General features: G+C 45.0%; 1 protein-coding gene across 4 annotated transcripts in view; it reads left to right on the forward strand.

The window, feature by feature from the left end:
* Positions 1-12,877: 12,877 nt before the first annotated feature.
* Snrk (SNF related kinase) overlaps positions 12,878-25,733 on the forward strand; it is a 54,029-nt gene continuing 41,173 nt past the window's right edge. For 2 of the 4 annotated variants that reach the window (XM_032911238.1, XM_032911240.1), the window contains exon 1: positions 12,878-13,106. The gene's annotated coding sequence lies outside the window, so the exon portion shown is untranslated. The remainder of the gene's footprint in view (positions 13,107-25,733) is intronic. The other 2 variants (XM_032911237.1, XM_032911239.1) reach the window with 1 other exon arrangement.

Below are 25,733 nucleotides of genomic sequence, written 5' to 3' on the forward strand. Positions count from 1 at the left end.
AACCTGGAACCATTCACAGACTTGACCAGCACACTGACAACGAGCTATATTCCCACCCTTTGGATCTTCCATGCAGGGTCTCCTGGGATTGCAGGCACACACTACAGTCCCTGGCTTTAAAGGCTGTTTTGACCTCCACGTAATTATAGGATCCTCCCCAAGAATCAGGTTGTAGAAAAGCTGGTAAGATTTGCACCGCGGCAGTCCTGTTTATAGCTAAAATACATTTCAGGAGCTTTATCTGAAGGCCTGTAATGGTGTAAGAGTTCCTGCTGCCTCAGTACAAATTTCTGGACTTCTGTCGTGCTATTAAAACAAAGCACAGCTCCAGCAAGCCATGGCCGTGTGCACAGCCCTGAGGTGAGCACATGCTTAGGCCTCAGCACTTTGGCCTCTGACGTGGAAGAAAAGGACAGTGTCCTGATGTATATTTCCAGAGAGACTTTCCTCCTGGTTCTCTGGGGTTACCATGCCATGTCCCTCCTGGTTCTCTGGGTCACCATGCCATGTCCCTCCTGGTTCTCTGGGTCACCATGCCATGTCCCTCCTGGTTCTCTGGGGTCACCATGCCATGTGCTGGGGTTTAAAACAGTCCTGACCCTAGGCTCTTCAGAGACTTTTTTTTCCCCCTTTGACACTTTTTACACAGAGAAAAACGTGTGACTTTTCTTGATGAGCAAACAGCCAAAGGTGTCTGGGAAAGGCTCACCACTTCCTGGTGGCAACACACTCTAACCAAATTAATTAGCAGATGGAGCTTTAAAATACCGCCTGACCTATATAAGCTGCTTCTTATGTCCTCTCCCAACAGGAGGAAGCTAGCTGGGAACGTGGTGGCTGCAGGGCAAGCATGCAGTGTGGAAGATCAGAAAGGAACTTGGGGACTATTCTCTTACATCCACTCCCCACTTCAGATCCTCCTATAAATCTATAGTACATATAAAATAGTTTTATAATTACCTCCTTTTAGACCTTAATCCCAATGTTATTTTTATGTGTTTATGGCACTGTGTCTGGTGTTTTCATGTTTTCCTACCTTCTAGAAAATCTCAGAGGGACTCTGGGACAGGAGCTCAACTGTGCTCTACGAGTACCTAGGAGTCGCAAGCAATCAGGTTACTTCCTTCCACCCTAGTTCCCTTTCCCCAAATCTAAGGACACAATGATGTTCTTTCCCACCTGTCTGTACCTACGATGCTGGTCTGCTAAGTTTGCACATATTTATGGAGCTCTGGATTCTATGTTCGCACAGTGATGAAAGGTGCAAAGTGCAGAGGTAATAAGATACCCAGGGTCCCACATGTGACAGGTGCTCCAGACTGTCACTTTGAGGGGCTTTAAAGCCTCTTAGGAAGCACATTTCCGGGCATGTCTATGAAGGAATTTCCAAGAAGGTTATCTGAAAAGGGAAGGCACAGCCTGGGTGTGAATGGCACCATCCATGGTCTGTGAGTACCGCCATCTTCTGCAGCTCTCTGGCTACATACACGGGTGAGCAGCCATCTCACCACCATGACTTCCTGGCCACAGAGGACTGTCTTCTCGAACCATGACCCAGAACATCCTTCTTCAGGTTGCTTTGGTCAGGTATCTGTCATGGCAACAAGATAAGTAACTGACGCTCCACCCTCAAGAAGTCTGTCTCCTGTGGCTTATGCAAGCCTTGCAGAACCAAATGCTAAGGTGTCAGTCAAAGGCAGCGCGTGTGGTATGTATGCCTGCCTGTGGGGACATTTCCCTCTCCATCCCCAAAATAAAAGCCTTTAAATGTCTGCACTGCGTGTTGACTCTCATGACAAGTTGGCGTCAAATGGACCGTGATCTGGTAGACAGCTGAGAGTTGTCATACCCCAGTGCTTAGTATTATGGGGCAGCCATAGGCTCTTAACCTTGAATACAGCCTAAGCCTATGAGTCCCCGTGATCTCCCTTTCCCAGAGGCCTTGTAGCTGGGACAGGTAATGTAAATGCTAATGACAGCAGTAACCGAACGGGTATTGTCCCACCAAACTAACAAGGGGTGACTCTTGAAGTCTGTGGAGGAGGTACTCTTCACAGCAGTCATGGTTTGAACTCTTCAGCCTGGGTTGTCAATCATGGGTTTATAAACAGTACGTTCCACGGTCATTTATTCTGGTGACTCCCTTCCTCCCTTAGGTCACACTGGAAACAGCGACCGTGGGAAGGCCCTGGATGGGGACATTTGGTTGATTTGGTTTGCTGTGGGCTTAGAGCTCAGTGCACGTAAATGAAAGGCTCTGTTTCTATCTGTTTAGGTTTGAACATGGTCTGCCCCTTCTCTCGGTGCTGAGCCCAGCCCAAGTGCTCTGTTACCTTGAATAACTGAGAGCCTAGTGCTGAGGCTTTGCGGGGTTGTCATGAGTAATCTGGCCTTTGCATAGTGAGCTCTAATAACTAGCACTAGGTCCAGGCAACGGGACCTTGTTGGGAGGGGCTGAAGATTAGGATCAGTGTTTAGTCACTCTCTGGTGAGTCAGGTTCCCATGTACGCTAAGGTGGCAAGTGTTAGCCAGAGAAGGCTTGGCTTTCAGTCTTTGTTCCTCTTACTTCTACCCTTCCCCCTAGCATTCCTAGATTTTTTTTATTATGATTTATTGTTTATTTTTATTTATGCGTCTGTCTGGGTGTATGGAGTGCTGCCGCCCTTGGAAACCAGAGGTGTCAGACCATCCTGGGGATGGAGTCACAGGCTGTTGTAACCTGCCTGGTACTGGGAACAAACTTTGGTCCTCCCCAAGTGCAGTATGTACTCTTAGCTGCTGACTTCTCCCTCCAGCCCTCTTCTGGGTTTTAAGGCCGTGGGAGGACTACCTGAGGTCAGTCAGCCCTCTGGTTGCTCACTCCAGAAAAGGCAGCTTCTTGATGAAAGGAAGCTAAAGAGGGGCCCTGGGGTGGACCACAAAATACAGGCCATCTTTTCTACCAGACCTTCCAATCACTTCTGGAAGACTATTACGTTGTCTCCCTATTCGCATAACACCTTGAAGTTAACACTTGTGGACAAAGACTCCTTTCTTAATGAGTAGTGTGGTCGAAAGTTGGCGGCCTTAACTACTGGGTTTTTGAACTTCAGAATTATTCAACTGCTCAGTCCATGCTCTAAAATACATTTAATTCGCTAATACTAAGTGCAAGGCATCAGGGCTACAGAGGTGAAGTCTGGCAGTTCCTACCCTGATGAGAAGTTTACAGGCTGTAGAGTAAATTGAGGGGCCACCATAGAAGTTCACTGAAGGAGCGGGTTTCTGTCACTGTGGTCTTTCCTTTCATGACTCTCAGAAAACAGATCCTTCCTGAGGGTGGATGACATGTGGCACGGAGGGCAACCGCAGACCAAAGCTTGGCTTGAATGGTCAACTGGGCTCAGAGAAAGCCAAGGCGTTTCCGTTGGGGTTGAAGTAAGGGGAGCATAAGAAGGGTACACTCGAGGCTGGCAGTGGAAGGATGTCCCCGTAAGAAAGGGCTCCCTGGCTCTGGCATGGGATCCACAGGTAGCAGGTGTGGGAGTAGGAGCTGCAGTTTGGGGGTCACAGGAAATACTCTGCTTCAGTCAGTTTTTGTTCAAGGCCCAGAATTTCATTGTTTGGGGGCTCTGTACTCCTTGGATGTAAGACACAGTGACTTGCGTTCTCCAGTCCATTCTCTTGTTTTCTCTGTTTTTGGATTTGGCTTCCTTCCCTCTGGTGTAATTTAACTTGCTCTTCTATTTTGATTTAATTCTTGGTTAGGAAATCTCATGGAGATTCTGTGGACCTTGAGGATATCCCACATTAAGGGATAGGAAAACAGGGGTTGGGGAATTAGCTCAGTGGTAGAGCGCTTGCCTAGCAAGCACAAGGCCCTGGGTTTGGTCCCCAGCTCCGAAAAAAAGAATTAAAAAAAAAAAAGATAGAAAAACAAACAGAATTCACACACACACAAAAAAAAATCATCCCAGGTTTAACCTGTTCCGTGTTTTCTGTGCAGTTCTGTTAGTTTTCCCCAGTAGCTGGTGAGGGTTAATGACTAGACTGCCATTTCAGGAGGTGTTGCAAAGTGCTGGCTTTCTAGTTTGTCATTCCTTTTGTCTTTAGTTCCCGGAATTCTCCATTCTCCTATACAGAACTTGTAATTGTGTGTGTGTGTGTGTGTGTGTGTGTGTGTGTGTGTGTGTGTGTGTGTGCGTGCAAACTGTTCCCTGTTTCCTTTTCGGTCAACAGAACTTCCTTTACATCACTTCCAGGTCTTTTTGATCTGGCCATAGCCATCCGACATTTCCCTTGCGTTTAAGGACAAAAAGTACCCATGTCATCTTCCTGATGCATGACTGAGACCTGGAACGCCCATACTGCACCTCCTTCCTGCTTGCCCCCGGCACATGGCAGTTCACCGACTTGCGTTGGTCAGCACTGTGTTGCGTTCAGCTACGCAATGGGCAGAGTTTTCCATTTAGACTCAGGATGGAGAGTCTGGAGCAGGCAGCTGTTAGCATTTGTTCAGCAGCTCATGAGGACCAGGGCCAGCACCACTGTGACTCTCCCAGCCTCTCTCACAGTTCCAGGAGAGTGGCCCCCATTCCAGGCAGTATGCCCACAGCCAGGGAGGAAGGAAAAGGGAAGGCCAGAGCCAACGGCAGCTGTCCTTTTGTGTGAGAAAAACAAAAGCTATTCCCAAACCCACCGCCCTGGCCCACAGCTGAATTCCACCTAAATATGCAGGCCAGAAGAAAAGGCTGGGAAAGCGAGCAGTTAATTATTCTGGTTCCACAGCCCAGGAAGACAGGGGAGTCAGTGTTGGTAAATGTGGGGCTACTATTTCTGGGCGGTTGCTCTCGAATCCTGAACCAGCTTTCCTTATTCTGATTTTACTGTTGTTAATTTTACACATCTTAATGCCCCTGGTTCTGAAGTACAATAGGCAGGGTGAAAAGAATTGCTGGGGCTTGGGAGGTGGCTCAGGCAGTAAAGGGCTTGCCTTCCAAGTGTGACGATGAGATCACTCCCCAGTACGCGTGTGAAAAAAAAAATGCCAGATGTGGCGATGCATCTTGCAACCACGGCGGTCTGAAGGCAGAGACTGGCAGATTGTTGGGGCTCCTTGGTCACTCAGCCTAGACTATTTCTCATGTGCCAGGCCAGTAAGAGAACCTGCCTAAATATCGAGGTAAATGGGACCTGAAGAACAGCAGGTGGCCTTGTCCTCTGACCTCAGCATGTACACACTCGTATGCACGACCTGCACGCACATGTGCACTGGCATGCACATACACACAGTCATGGACAGAAGTGAGTAAAGCTGTATTTGTGAGGTTGCCCTGAGGAAATGGGTTGACCGTTTCGACACTTGTGTCCTGATGGCTCAGCTCAGCTCTGCTCACTCATCAGACGCCAACTCCAGCCACCGGGCCTGCATTGACAGGCACCCTGTCACCTCCTGTCTGTCCTGGGAAAGACCAGTCTCACCTTCATCAAGACAGATACTGCCTTAGAGCTGCAATGAATCCTCAGGATGACAGAACACCCCACGATCATGGACTCAACAAGGGCTGCCCAAACATCACACCCTTAGCCTTCCTTCCCTCAAGTCTGGTTATTAGAAAGCTTATTCTGATCTCTCTCTCTCTCTCTCTCTCTCTCTCTCTCTCTCTCTCTCTCTCTCTCTCTCTCTCTCTTTTTCTCCAGTATTCAGTCTGCAAGTGAAAGCAGACCACAGAAGAACCCTCTGTGCGGCTTCCTCCATATCAGATTAAATAAAAGGCAGCATGTATGGAGGCAGGCAGTTACTTGGGGAGATACTGGTGGGACAGGGCTTGGCAGCTTCTAGGATGCTCATCTTGGTCCCTTTTGGACCCAAGATTTTAAGACTTTGAGCCACCTAGCCCAAAGTCCACCCTCCTCTTTTTCCTGTTAAAATCCTCCCTCCTTTGTTTGGGCTAAGGGAGCATGTGGATACCTAGAAACTACATTTCTCGATCTCTCCTGGAGCTAGATCTGGCCAATGAGATGTAACCAGAGGTTCTTGGTGGGACTTAAAAGCTATCTCCTTGAGGTCAACAGGTTTAAGACCACGTTCTTCAGTCCTGTTAGGTGCCACAGGACTTGGCCATCTCAAGAACTTACTTACATTTTCCTGTGGAAAGCTTTCTCCACGGCGTCTCCTCACGAAACCTAACAGTACTTACTGAGTGTTCCGCTGCCAGTGAGTTGGCATGTGTCAACTAGATGCTGTAGTGTTCCATGTTCTGGGCCAAGTCCAGGAAATGTCCAGATAGATAGGTAAACATGAACTGGAGAGCCCAAACCTTGGCTAATGGGGTGGGGGTGGGTAGTGCGGTGGGTACAGAGGAGGGGTGTGTAAGTAGCCATTGAGCCGATCTTGTGCATGCTACAAATTATAATCTCAAAGTCAGGGGCTTCTGACTTTTAAAGAGAATCTAAAATCTTATTTTGTTTTCTAAATTAACTCTGCCAGGATGCAGGACTTTTACTTTTGACAGACTAAAACCATACTTGCCAAGAAAAAACAAAAACAAAATCACCAAAACCAAACCCACCAAACCCACCAAAAACCAAACCAAACCAAACCAAACAAATCCAAAACAAAACAAAACAAAACAAAAAAACCAAACAAAAAAACCACTTCTCTTTCTTCTCCCCATCCTGGTTTCTGTTTCTGTTTGTTTCTGTTTTAAGTCAGGGTCTCATTAGATCAGGATGGCATTGAATTCACTATGCAGCCTTAGAGTTGTTGATCCTCCTGACCATGCCTGCCGGGTGCTGAGATTATAGGCATGCCCCACCATGCCCACCTATAGTATATTGATTTTCTATTGTGGCACAACAAATTCCCACAGACTTAGCAGTGTACAAACAGATATTTGACATTTTTGTCTCACCGGCTGACTGGGCTCTGAGGCTCCAGAAAGAATTTGTTTCCGAGCTTATTCGGGTTGTTGAAGAAAATCCGGTTCCTCTCAGCTGCAGGAGTGATGCCATGCGTCCTGGCTCTGAGCTAGTGACCACATGGCTTCCAGAGAGCTTCCCCTTGGTCCTTTCTATGTGGCTTTTCCATCTGTAAAGCAGCACTACGCAGAATTCTTCTCGTGCTTAGAATTTCTACTTCTACCTACAAACCAGAAGCTTTCTCTGTTTTCTCCCCTTTGTTGGAAGACGAGCTCATGGCTACAGGAGGACAGTCGTGTCATTTCTTTCTTGACATTATATAATCGAAGGAGTGCTGTATCATGTAAACAGATTTCACTCATATTTTAGAAGGAAGGGATTATCAATGTCAGTCCCTAAAACAAACTCCATTATTATTTAAAAGAGCAAAATCACCAAAGTATGTTCTCTGAGAAAGACAGAATAACAAAATTTGGGGGAAGAAATAGCTGTGAAATCTCAAATATTGGGAACCAAGCATGGACTTTCAAATAAGCCAGGGGTTCTAAGAAGATCGCACAGCAAAGTAGAAGTTCTTTGAAAGAGCTAGAAGCAGAGCCACTGCCCCTAAAAATGTGGGGGTTGTGGCTAAGTAAAATGTCAAAGTAAATGTAGCCTTTGATGACCAACTTGGGAGGAAGCAAATTAAACCCCTAACAGATGATGGATGACAATAACCAGAAGGAAATGGACACGAACATAAAAAATAGGGCAAAGCAGTAAAAGCAAAAGTTGATTCCTGGAAAAAGAAAATGAAACAAAAAATCTTAGCCAGTGAGTTGAGTGATGTTACCCAGAAGAGGTGAAGAGAATTGCTACGAGGTGGCCTCAAGAGCAAATTAGGCGTCTTAAGTGAGGATGGCTCATGTTCCCAGAAACAAACCGTCGAAACTAATTTGAGGAGAAACAGAAAGCCAGAACAGAATAACTAAAGAAACTGAATTACTAATTAGAAGTTTTTCCATCAGGAAAAATCTGTGCCCTGGTTTTACTGCTGAAGAAGATTTGTCAAAAAAAAAATTGAAGAAGAAATAATGACAAAGGTTAACAAGCTTTTTCAGAAGGAGCAGAAGAGGCGCAACTCTGCTGATTCCATGAGACCAGAGACATTGAGGGACAGCATGTGAAAACAAGCAAAACATTCCTTATAAAGTGTCACAAGTCAAATCTAGCAACATCTAGACAGGATCAAGCTGGATTTATCCAAGGAGCACAGGATTCGCTTAGCATTTGAAAATTAATGCTACACACCAAAAATAAAAGACAAAGACCATATGGCTGTGTGAATACACACAGGAAAATCATTTGACAAAATCCAATATTCATTCATGATAGAACTCATAACAAACTATGAAATTTCTCAACCAGATAAGTAGCATCTGTAGCAAGAAGGATCATCCTTAATAGTGAAATGTCCTCCCCTTTTTCCAATTCGATAGTGCGTTTGGGAGTTATAGCCAGTCAACTAAGCAAGCAAACGAGACTAAAGGCATCTAAATTGGAAAGGGGGAAAATGTCTTTAAGTGGTAAGTGTGGAGGTTTTGCAGTTCCAGAGAACTCCTGAATCAGACTGGAGTGGGGCAGCACTGGTTATCCCAGATAGCAGTGTGTTTCCCAGAGGGTTTTGAAGCTGAGTATGGATTTAGGAGTACACAAGAGTTGGAAGCAGAGGAAGGAGTAGTAGGTGGCATTTTAAAGTAGAGAGAACGGAAAAACAAAGGTGAGGTGGTGTAAAACAGCAATTCTCTCTAAGAACTGGGGAAGTTGAAGGCACACAATGAAGTTCACTACAGTGAACACCAGTGGTGTATAACCTTTCACTGAGGCTGAGGTGGGAGGGTTGTGAGTTCGAGACCAGCCTAACACAGTTTGAGGATGACCTGGGATGTATATGAATGAGAGAGAGGATGAGTTGGAGAGGGAGAGGGAGAGGGAGAGGGAGAGGGAGAGGGAGAGGGAGAGGAAGAGGGAGAGGGAGAGGGAGGCAGGCAGAGACAGACACACAGAGAGAGAAGAAAAGAGATGAAGGCAGGGGCAGCAATATAAAGGGTCTTGTAGACTACACAGAAGTTTTGAACAAGGGATTATTTGCTATGGGATCATAATGTGCATATAATTTTGAGGGGCATAAATCAAAGTTTATGATATTTTTAAATTTGTTTATTTTATGCACTGTCGCTCTCTTCAGACACACCAGAAGAGTGCATTGGGTCCCACTCAGTTGTTTGTGAGCCACCGAGTGGTTGCTGGGAATTGAACTCAGGACCTTTAGAAGAACAGTGCTCTTAACCACTGAGCCATCTCTCCAGCCCCAAAGTTTGTATATTTTGACAACACCATGTTGTGTTGTTTTTATACTATTATGCTAATTTTATACTATTACTGTATAGTATGGTAAATTGATTAGAACTCAGATCATTTAGTTTCCAAATAAAAGACACAAAACCTTTATATTTATAATAAGCCTTAAAGCACTAGAGCTGGATAGATATCAACCCTCTGTGCTATTTTATCTACTTCTCTGTTGGTAATCTCAAGATACCATTTTCCATGTTCTGTCTGGGCTGTTCTTTCTCCAATAGGCTGACCCTCAAGGCCATGCATTCACAATCTACCTATCCCATGATGAGTTCTTCTTCCCCTCTCTTCTCCTCTTAATGTCTGAAGTCCCTTCCTGAGACCTAAAGTAGGACCTGAAGCCCTGCCTAACTTTCTTCAGCCCATCTATAGGCTGTGGGCATCTTTATTAACCAATCACAGATAACTTAGGGGCAAGGTTTGCACAACAAAAGCTGGTATACAGGAGGATCTGTTTTGGAGCAACCAGGTCTTGAAATGCAGTATTTAGCATTTAAATACATAGCAGCATTCCCTACAAACCAATTCATTAAATTCATACAAACCAATTCATACAAACCATTCCCAAACCAATCCATTACACACTCACGTACTCACACACACATATGCACATATGTGAGTGTGCATGAGTACACATACATGCACAACCAGTGCATGCACACACATGATGTGTGCACATATGCACATATACATACATGCACATATGCACGCACTTATGCATGCATGAATGCATGCAGGACCACAGCATCAATTCACATCTTCGATAAGAGAGTTAGGTGGGATTGACCAATGCCAGACTGTAAGGAAGGAAGCCTTTGAGGCCATTCCTATGAAGTATTTCTGTGGACTGGGATGAACCCAGGATTTACAAATGCGTTAGAAAATTTAGAAGTGTGTTAATGTACAAAATGACTAGTTGAAAAATATAAATGAAAATCAGTCACAACTCAAATATTCACTTCAGGTGAATAATCACTGTTGCTTTAGAGGTACTTTTTAATATACTTTTTAAAACTTTTTTTGTAACTGATGAAAAAGTAATACTGTCTGGATAAGGTGAGCTTGTAAAACACACTGCTTTCAAGGGTCAAGAAGAGAATGATAATTCTTTACTAATCTGCTTGGTTCTCACATCTTAATCTAATTCGTTGCACCTTCCTGGTTTTCATTTAATAAAGGACTTCTTTAAATAGTTGCCACTCTGTTGCTTTTGAGATCCGAACCAGAGACTGTAGCACAAGGCTGCAAGCTCCGTCTTGTCATTTTGTAACATGTATCTAATTAAGGCTTCTTGCAGGTCCATGAAAAGACCCAATGATAAGAAACCAGTGTGTATTAAATAAAGCCTTGGGGAAGATCTGAGAAGGGGGTTTCTTCATTAAACTAAGCAAATTTGATTAAGAGCCAAGTAAAGTAATAATACATTAATTTGTATTTAAATATTTTAAAATATTGCTCAAGCATAATCATATCATGTTAACTAACACATTGAAGGTGTGGGGCTAAAAATGGGTCATCTTCTTCCCAGCATCGCCCCAGCCTCCAGGGAAACCCTATAGATAAGTAAATGGCTGCTGTGTGGAGAGCACTGCATGCTCATCTCAGGAAGATAACCGAAGCAGATTTCACTGAAATCAGTTCATAAATTTGACTTCAATGTATTGCTTTGGTCAGAGTCTGAGGTACATAGCAGCAACATAAACACTGCATTTCAAGGGTTCATGTGCTGTAGCCACTGTCCTGTGTTACAAATGTCCTTTTGGGGTACAAACTTGGCCACTGGACTTCCCTTGGAAGACCATTACAAGTGATGCTTTAACTCCTTCATTGGCCACAGTGTCCTTGAGTAGTGACCATTCCTAGAGGGCAAAGGTCTTTCAACAAAAGAGCGGATTGTGCAAGTCCTAGTTAGGAGCACTTGTTCAACGTGCGTCTAAATTAGAATCTCCCTGGTAGAACTTCTGAGGTGGCTCAGTAGGTGGGGGTGCCCGCTGCCTTGGTTGCTAATTCGAGTTCCACCCCTAGGATCCATGTTGGGGGGCGGGGCAGAGACAGAGCTGTCTCTTCTACAAGTTGACTTCTACATGGATGTTGTTTGTGTGCACACCTAACACACATGTAAAAAAATAAAAAAGAAAGAAAAGTGAGATGGAAAGAGAGAAAAATAAAAAAAATTCCATCAAATGACATTGTCCTTTCATGATCCTAAGTCAGAGTGACTGCAGGTGGGGCCTGCAAGGAACACAGGCCAATCTTTTTTTTTTTTTTTCCCCCGGAGCTGAGGACTGAACCCAGGGCCTTGCACTTGCTAGGCAAGCGCTCTACCACTGAGCTAAATCCCCAACCCCAACACAGGCCAATCTTGAGGCTTTCCTATGTGCACCACCCAGGTTGAAGCATTAGGATAATTGAAAGTCCAAGCCCACATTTCAGCAGAAGATCTTACTACCCAGAGAGACCACCTTCCCATTCATTCTGCTTCCCAGACATCTTCAGGCATGCAAAGTGTATGGTGTAGTAAAAATAAATAAAGAAATAATAAACGAAAACGAAGGAAGACGACTTGCCATTTTATAACCAACAGAGATGGCAAAAGCTATTTCGATTTCTTTGTCCAGTCAGCTGAGCCAGGCTTGGACATGTAAGAAACTCATCCTGCTTGTGTCTTTCTTTACTGGGGATGAGGGTACACTGAAGGAAAAGTAGGTGAGAGAAAGCTGGCACCTGGCTTCTCTTCAGCAGCCCCAGAGGACTCGTCTCCACGGTTCATTATCTCTCCATGAGCTAGAGCTGGGAGTCCACTCCCTCTTTTCCTGCAACCACTAACATCCCTTTCTGAGTCATCTTGGCACAGAAGCATGAACAGCCAAGTTAATGCCTGGTGTGTACGTCTCCATGCTGTTTCTCAGAGGCTGCCTGCCTGGTCTGGCCAGTGTCTTTTGACTCTAGAGGCAAGCCTGCATTCAGGTGCTGGGGTTTGCTCCTTTCCGTTTTAAGTAGTAACAAAATCAGCAAATTCTTCAAATGTATTCCCAGAGAGAAGAAACAGTAAAGAAAAAAGTGTGCGTATATATTGGTGCATATGTCTATGCATGTTTGTACATATTTGTATGCATGTTTGTGATATGTGTATGCATGCTTGTGCATGTGTGTATGTGTGTATGTATATATACATATGTATATGCATGTGCATATGTATATTTGTTTTGCTGTTTCTCATTGCTTAAAGCTGGACGGGAGATAGCGTGAACCTTCATAAATAAAGCGCGTGTGCTCTTTGCCCTCTGCCCCAAGATGCTGTGCTTGTCCTCAGATATCCCCTGAAAGCTGTAGCTGTAGCTGCTATGGCCTGCCGCTGTCCATCGTCCTGGTGCTTCCTTCTGTACAAGCTCCATTCTCCGGTGCCTCTGGTCTCCCAAGTAGGATGTGCTCAGGCCAGGGCCAGGACGCCCTCCAGCAGTCCCGGAGCTGGCCTGCAGGTGCGCCTGGTCAGCCCCGCCCCACCCGACCTAAGGCCCCGCCCTCAAATGAGGCCCCACCCCATCGCTTTCGTCACGATGACGGAAGGCTCGCGCATGCGCAGCGCGGCCGCACCCCCGGCCGCCCGCTCGGTATTATGATTAGCCCTGGGTGCGGGGTTCCGGCGGCCGGGAGGGAGTTGTCGACGCCGCGGCCGCTGCGGACCGATGCCCGCCTGCCGGCTGAGGTAGGGCGAGCGCAGCGCGCCGCGCGGGAGCGTGGGCCGGGCCTGCGCTTCTCCTCAGCAGCCGCCTCAGCGGGGCTGGGCAGGCGCCGCCGCAGGCGGAAAGTAAGTTGCGCGCTCGGCCCGGGGTGCCCTGCGCGGAGGACGCGGCCCGCGGCGCCACCCCGGCCCCGATCTCGCTCGGCCTACGGGCCTCGCGCAGCCCGGCGCGGCCCTGCCCTTGCGGCCGCCGCGGTATTGCGGCAGCGCGGGAGTCGCGTCGCGACCCGGCGCCGCGCCCGCACACGGGCCCCGGGCGACTCGAGCTCCGCGGGCCTCAGTTTCCCCGCGGGCCTCGGGTCCCGCTGCAGAGCCGGGCGGCCGTCGCCTCACGATAGCTCGGGGACGCGGTTGTCTGCGGAGAAGGGCGCCGGGCTGCGGAAGGGGCAGCGGTGCGGCTCCCCGGGGACTGCTCGGATTTTTTCGCATTAGGAGACGCCGTTCTTTTCCGTAGACATCGCCTGTTGATTTCTTTCCGAATCATTTGAAATAAAAACAAACACCTTGCCTTTTGCTTGGACTCGGCAGCCAGGAAAGTGGCAGCCCTTTATGCCTAGGCTTCCTCCAGCTGTGTTGTTCTTTACAGTGGTGTCAGCTACAACCTAGGAGCTTTGCTGTGAGTTCGGGTCATGTACGCATTGGAGAATGTGTCTCCGGGGTTCCTAAGACTATAGAAGTCAGAGGATGTAGGGCCTCTGAGCTGTCAGGTTCTTACTTTCTCTTCCATTTAAATGAGCGTATTCTCCAAGTCTTAGGAGCTTTGGCGAAATCACCTCGATGCTTGAAGCGTTTTTGTCAGGTTTAAGGTGAAGTAAGCGATGGACCTACAGGTGTACAGCTCTTTGTGCTGAGTTTCCAGCAGATTCCTGTCCAGCGTCAAAAGGCTCAGTTTGGATTCTTTGTAGGGATTGGGACACTGTCCCAAATTGGTCCTTAACTTATCACAGTTCATATCGGTGTAGTCGGAAGCCCAGGTTGTCAAGGTTATGTAATCAACTTGTTAATTTCTAATCTTGTTACAGTGTTTTCCAGATTTATAAAACCATTCCCTTCAGGAAATCTGTCCTCAACGTCTGCTTAAATATTTCTCTTGGAATTGGGTTCTTGAAGAAGAATGTTCTGTATGTGTGGTAATTAACACGTACTAATTAGAAAAGTTTCTTTCAAAGAACACGAAATACATAGCGGTTTTTCTGACTGTCAGTGTAAAATTGACCCATTTTACAGACTTAGGGCTGAAAGAAATTACATGACATTCCCAAGGTCACATTGAAGCTGGGTAAAAACGTCAAGGGCATAGCACTGACTTCATATTCCTGTCCTCGAAGCTTCCTGATCAGAAACGCTCGGTGTGCCACTTTTTGATTTTTAAAATTTTGCATAGCCAGTTACTTTACGCAGAAATTTTCTTTTATCCTTTTACACTCTCCTGAGTAAATTTTATACTACTCTAAGTTTTGATGAGTGGTTGCAGTATGACACATTTGATTGAACAATGGTTCTCAACCTTCCTATTGCTGTGACTAGTATGTCTCCTCATGTTGTGACTCTTAACCATAAAATTATTTTCGGTGCTACTTCATAACTGTAATTTTGTTACTGTTATGAATCACAATGTAAACATGTTTGCCGATGGTCTAAGGTGGCCCCTATGAAAGGGTCGTTTGATCTCAAAGGGGTCGAAGCTCACAGTGGAGAGCCACTGGTTTAGAACGTCCAAGAACTGGAAAGTTACACTAGTTATTATTCTTACTCTTATAGAACAGGTGCACAGGTCAGATCTTTGTATGGTGATCTGTAACTCAATCACATAAGCCTGGAAGGAAGCCTTTTAAATGTCTTTTTGTTAAAATTGAAGGACATTTGTGTTGTTTTTACTGGACATGTCCACACTAAATCGAGGATGCTGTTCGCCTGTTGAAAGTGAAACTAAATAGAAAAGGCTATTCAGAGGTAGTGAGTAGCTACAATTCTAGGCACTGGTATTAAATAAGACATGGCTTATTTCCCATTGCACCTTTCTGAGCATCAGTTCATTATACTGCCTCGGATGAAGAAAGTTATCGTGAATTTTCTACACAGCCCGGATTTTCTGACCTAAACACATAGGTGAGAAATACTGAAGACTTACTTTACCAGCATCTCAGCCATAAGAGAGGGTTTTTTAGCTAAAACATTTTTTGTAGGAAAACTAATTCAGCCCCGAGTAATACCAGTACTTGAGAGTCAGAGGTAGGAAGGACCAGCCTGGGCTGTATAGTATGTGTGGCATCTCAAGAACAAAAGCATGTGTGATAACTCTTTCTCTCTCTCTCTCTCTCTCTCTCTCTCTCTCTCTCTCTCTGTCTCTGTCTCTGTCTCTGTCTCTGTCTCTATGTCTCTCTCCCACTGCCAGCACTGGGGAGGCTGAGATAGGAGGGTCATGAGTTTAAAGCTGGCCTGGATTTCATAGCAAGCACAACCATAGTGAGACCTTTCCTCAAAATACAACAAAGTCCTGCTGTTCAGGATGCAGGCACTCCCCGTTGTGTGCAGACAAAAATCTTCTTTCTACTTCTTTCTACTGGGGTAGAAAGGCTGAGTAGATTTGGGAGGATGAACTTAACCTTAATCATTTATTCCTGGAGTTCTTATCTGTTTGGGAGGATCCCAGGGTAGGAGGGTAGCAGTAGGAGAGAGAGCAGAAACCAGTTGCTGGGAAGCAAGCTGTGGTGGAACACTAAGGTACTCACTGAAGGATTGCTTTTAACAGGAATAGGGACAGCTGCATAGAGCAGGAGGCAGTGAACGGTAGGGGGTGCTTCTCACTAAAGGCCAGTCTGAAAGGCTCCAGGCAGGGGGTTGAAGGAGGAGGAGGTCAGTGGTTAGAGAACTCAGACTTAAGTGTGTGGAAGGGAGTTGAGGCAGACACAAAACGACTGCATGTTCTATAAAGCATTTTAAAGGGAGGAAGGTATGACTCCAGCTTTGGGATATGTTGGCTTTTGTTGTGGTTTGGGAAGATCCACACTGTGAAATCCATGAGGTTTGGTGGCCTTGGGAGAGAGCACTGGAGGTGTGGTCTGCCTGGGACAGGACAGAACTGAACTGCGTCGTTCTCACAGAATTATTTCCTCGTCTGCTTTTCTGCACATCTGTTTTGGGTTGTGGTCTTTTGAGAAACCATTTCTTGCCTTTGGTAGGAGAGGACCCTGCCTACAGATTCCTGCCTGGTCCTCCCTGAACACTCATCTCACCATGTCGCCTCAAGAGCCTCCTATGAATTGCCCTTGGCACCTCCAGAATTTGGCTTATGCCCAGCAGGCCTTTCTTAGGCTGGGACCCCCCAGTCTGCTGCTGGTAGCAACTCAGTCATAGGGCCTGGTCCGTCCATGGGACATGATGCTTTAAGTGTCTCCAGGTGCAAATTAAGAAAGTCCATCCATCCTTTTCTGTTTACCGCTCAATTGCAGATTGGCCTACACCATTTATTGTTGGGTATGAAGTCAGTACCCCAGCATACCACATGACTGATATGGTAACTGGTCAAACCACAGCTCCAGTGGGCCTGGTTTTCTCAGTTGTTGACATGTGGTTACTTTGTCAGGCATCTCCTTGATGGCTGACTGCTTTGGTTCTTACATCCCCAGGTGGGAGCCATGCCTGATACAGTGTGTGCACTCACGAGGCAACTTCGTCAGTTAGAATGGCTTATAAGCCATTAGTGGAAACCTGTCTATTTTGCTGCAGATGGGCTGGATCTCCTTGTTGTTCAGGCACACAGTTTAGGAGCTAGAAGGAAATCTTGCACTTTGACAGCATCTGTGTATGTTGTCCTCCATCTCCAGTCTGAGGTTGGTACCACCTGCCCTCACTCTCCTCACTCCACATGTATCTCTGCCTGCCCCGATGGTGTGCTCTGGGAGTCTGCCTCTACAGCCAATCTCCTCTACTTGATCCTCGCCATCACCGTCCAGATTCTGGCAGCCCTCAGATCTAAGTCATCAGTAATCATTTACCTGGGGATATTTCTAGTTGTCTCCTAGCTGGCCCCCAGATGAATTTTGTCCTTCCAGTCAGACTCATTTTGCAGCGGACTAATTTCTGAAGCCATCATTTCATTACTGTCCCTTTATCCGAGACTGTCATATAATAAAATGTGTCAGTGTGTTTTAGGTAGATACTATACCTAACAGTTACTGGGTGTGCAGATACTGTACCTGGGCTACAGAACTGAGTAAGACACACGTGATTTGTACAACTGAACTTAGCTGTCAATGGACATGCAGATTAGTGACTACACAGTTGTGATGATGATGGTGCAGGATGTTGTGCTGCTGGTGTATATGGGGAGCAGGTGTGTGATAGGAGGTGGGGAGAGCACCAGGGAACATCAGGATGGTGACCTGTAAACTGGGTGGTAAAGCATTAGTTGGGGCTACCCAGACCTGAGGAAAAGATACCAGGCCCTTTGGATCTGTGTTTCACTGGTAGTACTGTCCCACCAGAGTAAGCTCTCAAAGCTCTCTCTCTTGGTAAGCCTCTTTCCCACAACATGATTTCAACTTGTCGCTTAAGCACACGCAGAGATTTCTCTGGGATGCTTTCCGTGAACCCCCAAGGCAGATTTAAAGGAAAGAACACCTCTTTTTTTACTGTTTGTCCCTGCAAGAGGTTGTAAACAGTGGAGTGTTGTTTGGGGGCAGGGTGTTGTGGTTACTAGGGAATAGAGCAGTAGATTAGGGAACTAACCTTGCAGTCCTTAGCACTGGAATCTCCTGGGAGGAAGGCTAAAGAGCTGGAGGGGGTCCTTGGGTGCTGTAGAACTGTCTGGGTGGTGACTTTGCTTTGCAGATTTGCACTGCTTCTCAGGCCCTAGATGCCGTCCCACAGCTCTGCATAGTTGCTGAATAAATGAGTGGCCATTCCTAACATGAACCTGTGGAGCCAGGAGGAAGGGACAGCTCACCAAGTGACACTTTGAAATCTGGAACCTTAAAGCCACAGCTCCTCTTCTGTGCTGTTGTGCCAGTGTCCACTCAGTGTGTTGCATGGCTGGGGAAAGTTGGAGTGGTCTGTGAAACTTGGTTCGCTATTTCATTCCGGTTCTGGGCTGGAGAGAGTAGAGTTTACATTTTAAACATTTTCGGTGTGTCATGTTTATGAAAGTTCATTTTGGGTCTAGGACAATGTGCTAACCTGTTTATGAATAGAATATGAGGCTGTATTGTACAAGAGAATTGTGGATGTCTTTAATGATGATGTACAACACTGAATAATAGAGAGACTGGAGCTTAAAGTTAGTGTTCTGTTTCACCTAACTTCCGGTAGGTTAAATAGATTTCTGTTGGCATGAAGAATCGTGATAGTGCTAGAGAAATTTGAGTGACAGTCTTTCAGTCTGGCCTCAGGGACTGATTGATTCCCTTGCTGAATGGCTGTGTACCCATCCCCTTAGGAAGGAAATGGCTTTTTTGAAACAAATGGAAAGAATGTGACTTGCAAAGTACATTAAATTTGTTCTTTGGAAAAGGATAAAGTTTGTCAGTAACTAGAGCTTGCCTGAGTTTTTCTTGACTTGCTCTGGTGATTTAGTTTGGGAGGATTCTTGCTGTCCGCAGATGGTGTACAAGCAATTGTAGGATGTTGTTTTCAAGTTGTTCCATTTTTAGGTGACCAGTAATGACCTCAGCCTCTCTTCTGCATAGTAGTTTGTCCATAAGTTCCTGTCTTAAACACAGACTCTCAACGTCTCAAGAATTATTTGTCAGTGATACTTAGCAGGTGAGCCTTTGCTGGCATTGTGAGTTATGTTCAGTGGCTTGCTGGGACCAGCACTTCCATGGCAAGTCAGAATTGGAGGAGACCAGAAATGCACGGAGGTACACTGTAGTGTTTTGGCTTCTATGGGAATTAGAGAGGTCTGGGTAAAAGGGAAGCACTGCATTATTAGAGGAAAATGTTCTAGTCCTTGGTGGGATCAGTGGGCCTGGAGTCCACCCCAGACAACTCTCCCCAGGCACAGGAGGGAGGTAGAAGGAGCCCTTCATTTACCTCAGTGTCCCTGCTGTCTTTCTCATTAAATGGCCAGTGTGAGGATTTAACAACATAACAAATGTAAACAGGCCCTTATGTACATAGATTCCCAGGAATTCTGGTCCTCTTTTTAACTGTCTAAATTGATTGATTGATTAATCAATTGATTGAGAGTGTGTGGAGGCCAGAGTACAGCGTGCAGGTGTTGGTTTTCTCTTTCTATCACTGGTGCCTGGCAATTGAACTCAGATGGTCAGGCTTGGTGGCAAATGCCATTATACACTGCGCACCATCTTTGCCCCGTGGCTTTCCATTTTAAGCCATTACACACAAACTGGAAATCACATGAGCAATTTATTATGGTAAGAGACATTGTAAGTTTGAAACAAGACAATAAAAAAGTCACTGGTTTTGCCATACAATTCACTTCTGTCTTCACTGAATGATAGAGTGCTGTCTATGGGTGGTAATGGGAGTTCTAATCAACAAAATTTGCTTATGAACTTTTGGAACTAGTTTGAAATCTCTGATGATCTTATTTCTTAGCTACTTCCTTAGGGATCCTAAGTCCATTTCTTGCCTTGAGACACAGATCAGTTTTCTGATGTGTTGCCTTTCCTGGGCATTTTCTGCACTTCAATTAGTGACTGTGACTAACTCAGTAAATGGTTGGCCATCAAGCACCCTTCAGGAACAGCCTTTTCCACAGTTATAACTTGACTTTGAATGAAAAAAGGAAAGAGAATGAGCCAACCAAGCAAACATCTTCTCTCTGCTGCTGGTTTTCTCTTCCTTGGTCTGACTGTCCCTGCCCTCCTTTGGTTTCCCGTCTCATCCCATGGTAAAACATCTGAAAGCTGCTGGGGGCTTTTTCTAGAGGATCCTGTTTTCTTTATTGGTTTATAAGTTTCTAAAGACAGGGATGGTATGGTGTCCTCTACTAAGGCACACATTTTTGCTTAATAAAAGTGACTCAGTGTTCTTGCTCCCAGCCCAGGAGAGCTGCATACTTGCTACCTCAGGTCTTATTTCTTAAGAGCACAAAAACAGGCCTTCAACAATGTATTTCAAAGAACTTGGCCTATTTTATAGATCTCTTAATGCAAAGGTTCATTGGGTGAAAAATTATATATAGAAAATAAATTTTTTTAGTAATCTCTTTCTTGGACTATAAAAGCAGTACATGTTTCACTAACAAAATCCAAAAGAATATAAAATATATTCTTACTGATTTAGCATTTTAGATTTTTATAATATATACAAATATAGTTTTTTTAAAAAAATTGGGATGACATGCTGTGAGATTTAGTAAATGAATTTAGTATGTATGTATATATGTGTGTGTGCATGCATGTGGAGGGTAGAGGTCAGCCCTGGGTGGGGTGCATGCCAGTGAGACTATGCTTAGCTGGCCAGGAAGCCCCATGGCCCATGTGGTCTGCCTCCCTGATACTGAGATTGTACGAGTGTGCACCACACTGGCTTCTTACATGGGTTGTGGTCACTGCGAGAGGCATTTTACTAACTTGAGCTCTCTCTGTAGCCTCTGAACCTTTTCTGCTTGGCACTATATGGCATAATTTAATACTGGGTAGACTGATTTATTACATCATTCTGTATTATGGACTTATATGCTATCTCTGAGTTTTGATGTATTAAATATCATTGAACATTATTGAGTGTAAAATATTTGTCCTCGTCTTTATTTTAGACACATTTAGAACAAAAGATGCTCCTTCTCGGAAATGCTTGGGACCAGAACTATGTTTTGGAGTTTGGGTACTCCCTTCCCCCACTTTTTAAAGATTTTTAGAATGTCAGATTTTAAATAGAGAGTTAATGCAGTTTGAGGGGTAGGATCTAAATCTAAACTTGAAAGTCATTTTTGTTCCATGTACAACTCAGACACCTAGCCTTGATATAATTTTGCATATTTTTTAAGTTTGTGAAAGTTTGTTTCATGGTGTGAAACTGTCTACTGTGGTCAGATGATTTGGGAATATTTGAGGCTGGGCTATGGATGCCCGACCTGTGGTAAGGTTGTAATCAAGGATTCATCACATTTTTGCTATATAGAAAGTTAGCATTCAGCCCCACCCGTGTAAGAAAATTCTAGTGATTCTTTTTAAGCCAGAATCAGCCAATACTTTTAGTCTGTGGTGAGTGTTCTGTTTCAGCATTCTTTTTATGACCATTTTTAAAATAGCTGTCTTCATCCCAGATCAGAGAAAGAAGGAACAGAGAATAAAAATGAATTTGACATACAAGCTTTAAAAGAGAAGGTTTAAAATATTGTTTTAAATTTTCCATGATTTCCTCTTTATATTCTGTGTTCCTGGGAAAAGTGGGTTGGCTTTTTTATTTTGCAGTCGTTTCCACACTTGAGGCTTTGTTTAAGTCAGTATTGTTATGTAAGTACTTCTGACAGGTCTGTCACCACACCAGTTTAAGCTCAGGTGGAAGTGATGGCATGCTTAACCAAGAGGCAGGTTCTATGGAGGTGGTTGACTTTACCCGTGCTGTGGCTTGAAGGCTTGTGACTTGATATCCAGGGTCTCCTCCACAGGTACCAGCTCTGCTCTGCCTTGTCTGCTCAGCAGTTTTTGGGGCTGGTCTGGCTCTTCTGTATGTTCCAGTTACAACTTGATCTGCTTAGACAAGAGAAAGATTACTTAAGCTGGCACTTTGAGTATTGATCTGCATTGACAAGACAGACAGTGCCTTTCTTGAGAGGCTGGAGCAGGCCTCTGAACTGGCACTGCTGTCTTGTCAGGACTTAGAGCCCATTAGTGTTGCCTACTTGCAAGGAAATTAGAGCGTGGTAAGGAGTCTATTGGTGTGACCCTGCTCAGGTCTTGTTTAGGCAGCCATACTGTTGAGGTGTTGTGAATGGAACCTCCCTGCTTTTTCTAGGAGACACTTTCTGCCCTCTCTTTCCTGAGGTTCCCTGAGCCTTAAGTGCAGAGTTGTATTACAAATGTATCCACGGTGGTTGGGCCCTCCAAGATCAGTTGTTCTCTATAATTTGACTATTTGGGGCTTTTTATAACAACGGTCTCTGAAATCTCCTAGGCAGAGAACTATGGTCAACTAAGGAATGCTGAGAGAACGACCAGAGAATCCATCTTCTCAGAGATGAGACCCCTAATTGGTTGTCTAATAACAAATGGTCAGCCCTGAAATCCTATACATACAAGTAACATTAATGAACTCTGCAAGTTGTATTTATACGTGTGTGTGTGTGTGTGTGTGTGTGTGTGTGTGTGTGTGTGTGTGTAACAGAGAAAAAGAGCCATTAACTTGAGAGGGAGAAAAGGGAGTTATGGGAGGGTTGTGGGGAGGGAAGAGAAAGGGAAAATGATATCATTATATTTTAATTAAAACAACAAAACTTCAAATATACCTAATAGGCATTACCTTCCTTTGCAAAGTCATTAGGTTTGTGGGTGTAACTTTGCCTGTTAGGACATTTCTAATAAGAGTTATTGGCTTACCTCTTAATTTTAATGCCACAGTGAGTCCATCCAGTGAGTGCAGACTGATACAGTTATAAACCCACAGTAATTTTTAGCACACACCCCCTCCAGTACAGAACTCTAGGTCTTCCTAACTTAGGGCCTGTTGACCAGTTGTGGGTGTTGGTCCTTGATTTACATCGTTACTCCCAGAAGGAGGAGGCACACTCTTAGAAAACTGAAGTATTGCTTATTTTGGATAAAGAGAACACTAGAGAATACATAATAGGACTATGCCACTGTACCCGACTTGAGGTTCCTGACATTACTGGAGGATCTCATTAGGGTCTTCTGGATCTTTGAGTCACTTTTGTTGATAAAGTGTTAGTAAAAAAGCAGATCAAGTAGTCACTGAGCGTTGGCTGCGTCCTTGACCTTAGTTGGCTCTTGATAGGTGTTGCATTCAGTCTGGCCGTTCCTATGATTCAGGATTATAATCTTCATTTTTTGGTATTTATATAAAAAAAGTATTAGCTAGTTTCTATGGGAAAGGTTAAATTCAGCTTTCCAAAACAGAGCCTTGTGTTGACTGTGTTATGTGAAGAACTACTGGCCCTGTTTGTTTGTTTTTGGGGTTTCCTGTAGTTAGTACTTTTCAGAGATTTTATGTGTTGGAATATTGATTCACTCATTTGGGGGAATGTTGTAGTCTAAACAAAATGTCGAGAGGCTCAGGGATAGCCTGATTTTTACACACAGCCTGTTTTGTTTGATTTCTCAGCAAGCTGTGAGTTTTTTCAGAGTTGAGTGCAGTGGCATCTTTGATCACCTCTCCTGGGGGAGAACGTTGCGGGATACGTGTTTGACAAACAGACCCCTCTGCAGCAGTGGTGATATGACCAAAAAGTTCAAAGTGAGTTTCAGCAGGAGTAACGGTGGCTTCCAGACCCACAGTAGGTGTAGCAGAGGCTGCTTCTACAACTGTTTGAGCCGTTTGCAAAGTGTGTAGGGCCACCCACACTTCCTTCCTCTTCTTCAGCCACACCTCCATGCTTAGTCTTTTCTGCTTGCTTAAGCTGGGAGAAATCCGTATATTCTTATAACACCTACCAGTACTTGTTTCCCAGTCTGCAGTTTCCATATTCCAAACACTGTTGGCTTAGTTAGCCTGCTTCACTTAAGTCTAGCCTAGGTATAAATGTATGAGCATGTGCCACGAAAGAAGGCTGCTTCAAGGTGGCTGGTCTTAGTGATACTTGCTGTTCAGAAAGATGTCGACTCACTCATGCAGTTGTTTAAATTACTGATTTTTAAAGAGCTTAGTATGAGAAAATATTTATTCTACAAAGAAAGGAAAAAGTAGTCATTGTACTTAAGGTATCTGCTTTGTAAGAGTGAATGTCAGACTTGGAACCATCCTCCCAGATTGCAGGTGAGTGTTTACTTGTACAGTTTTGCATTTTCCAAACTTGAAGTAAATTATTAGTTTGTGTGTGTGTGTGTGTGTGTGTGTGTGTGTGTGTGTGTGTGTGTGTGTGTGTGTGTGTGTGTTTCTGCCTGTTTATTTTAGAATTTGTACCTGGCTGTGTCCCTAGAGGACATCTGCAGAGCTCTCTGGTTTATTACCAGAGAGGAGGTACAGATGATTTTTCCCTTACTATACCCCATTCTTTTGGCCAACATATTCTACTTAAACTTTTTCTGGGACTAAACATATTTTTTCATAGTTGGAATCCCAGTACCAGGACAAAGGCAGGTGCGATAGACCAAGGGTTGAGTGGTGAACAGAGTGGTATAATTTGAGACCACCATAACTAAGAGCGCTGATGTTCTTGCTAGCACTGTGAGGTTCAGGTTTTCTAGTCTTTGCTTCCGGATATGCTGTGAGTGTGTTACCTAGGATGACATGATGATGCAGTCCTATAATTCAGGCATGTGGGAGACTGAAGCAGGAAGATCTTGAGTGGAGGCCAGCCTGGGCTACATAGTGATACTAAGCCAAACATTGCAGCAGGGTTTTTTTTTTTTTTTTTTAAAGGCATTTTATTGAAAATCAGATGTTAGTCAGGGAGTGGTGGCACATACCTTTAAGCCCAGCACTCAGGAGGCAAGTAGGCCTCTAAGGTTAAGGACAGCCTCATCTACTGAGCAGGACTACATAGGGAGAACCTACCTCAAAAACAAAAAGAAAGTCAGATTTTAGTGTTGTTAGAGATATTATTTTCTGCATCCCAGAATCTTGCTGCTAGTTTTTCAGTCTGATGTGTTGGAGAAGCAGGAAACTTCTCTCAATGAGCTCTTCCCTTGCTGTAGGGGAGCAGCCAGAAGGGAATGGCAGGGATGCAGCAGCACAGACAGGGGGGTCTTCTGAACACCCCACAGTCAGCCAAATATTGTAATTGTATAGCATCTCCACATCCCTTAACCTACAGAAAGGATTTGTTTTTATTGCCTTTAATTGAGAATGCACACATGCACATGTGTGTGCTGCGTGTGTGTGTGTGTGTGTGTGTGTGTGTGTGTGTGCGCGCGCGCATGCACGCTGCACATGTTGAGTGTAGGTACCACAGAGAGCTTGAGTTTCAGATGGTTTCTGAGTTCCAGGTGTGTGAGCTAGCTGATGTAAGACGTTGGAAACTGAGCTTAGGTTCTCTGCAAGAGCAGTGAGAGTGTTTTACTGCTGAGCCATCTCTCTAGCCCCCTTCACAGCCTTTAAAGTTTGTTTTAGTTTGGTCTGGGGATGAAATATGGTGGTATTTTATACAGACCAGTCTGGCTTCAAACTCTTAATCCTTCTTACTCTGCCTTTTGAGTACTAGGCTTACAGGCAAGGCTGTGTTCTTGTTACTAACATTTCTAGTCAGGGAACTGACTGTACAGAAAGGTCAGGTAACTTGCTGAGGGCCTATGGCTTGTGATTGGTGGTCCGGACTCATATCAGGTAGCTTTCAGAACCAATGCCTAACTATTGATCGCCATGCTGCCTTGCTACAGAAACTGCTGGACTGACTGTTGGAGAGAGAAGCAAGCAGGGCTAGTGGGAGGAGCTGCTAAGACCCACTTGGAGCTGAAGCAGGCAGGCAGGCAGGCAGGCAGGCAGGCAGGCAGGCAGGCAGGCAGGCAGGCAGGCAGGCACAGGCTGGCAAGCTGTAGTTTACCTGTGAGTAAGTGGGGGACTGTGCACACGGCTTGGGGTACTCTTGGCTCCCACTCCAGCAGAGTT

The sequence above is a fragment of the Rattus rattus genome, chromosome 8 (genome assembly GCF_011064425.1).
Source record: "Rattus rattus isolate New Zealand chromosome 8, Rrattus_CSIRO_v1, whole genome shotgun sequence".
Taxonomy (NCBI): Eukaryota; Metazoa; Chordata; class Mammalia; order Rodentia; family Muridae; genus Rattus; species Rattus rattus.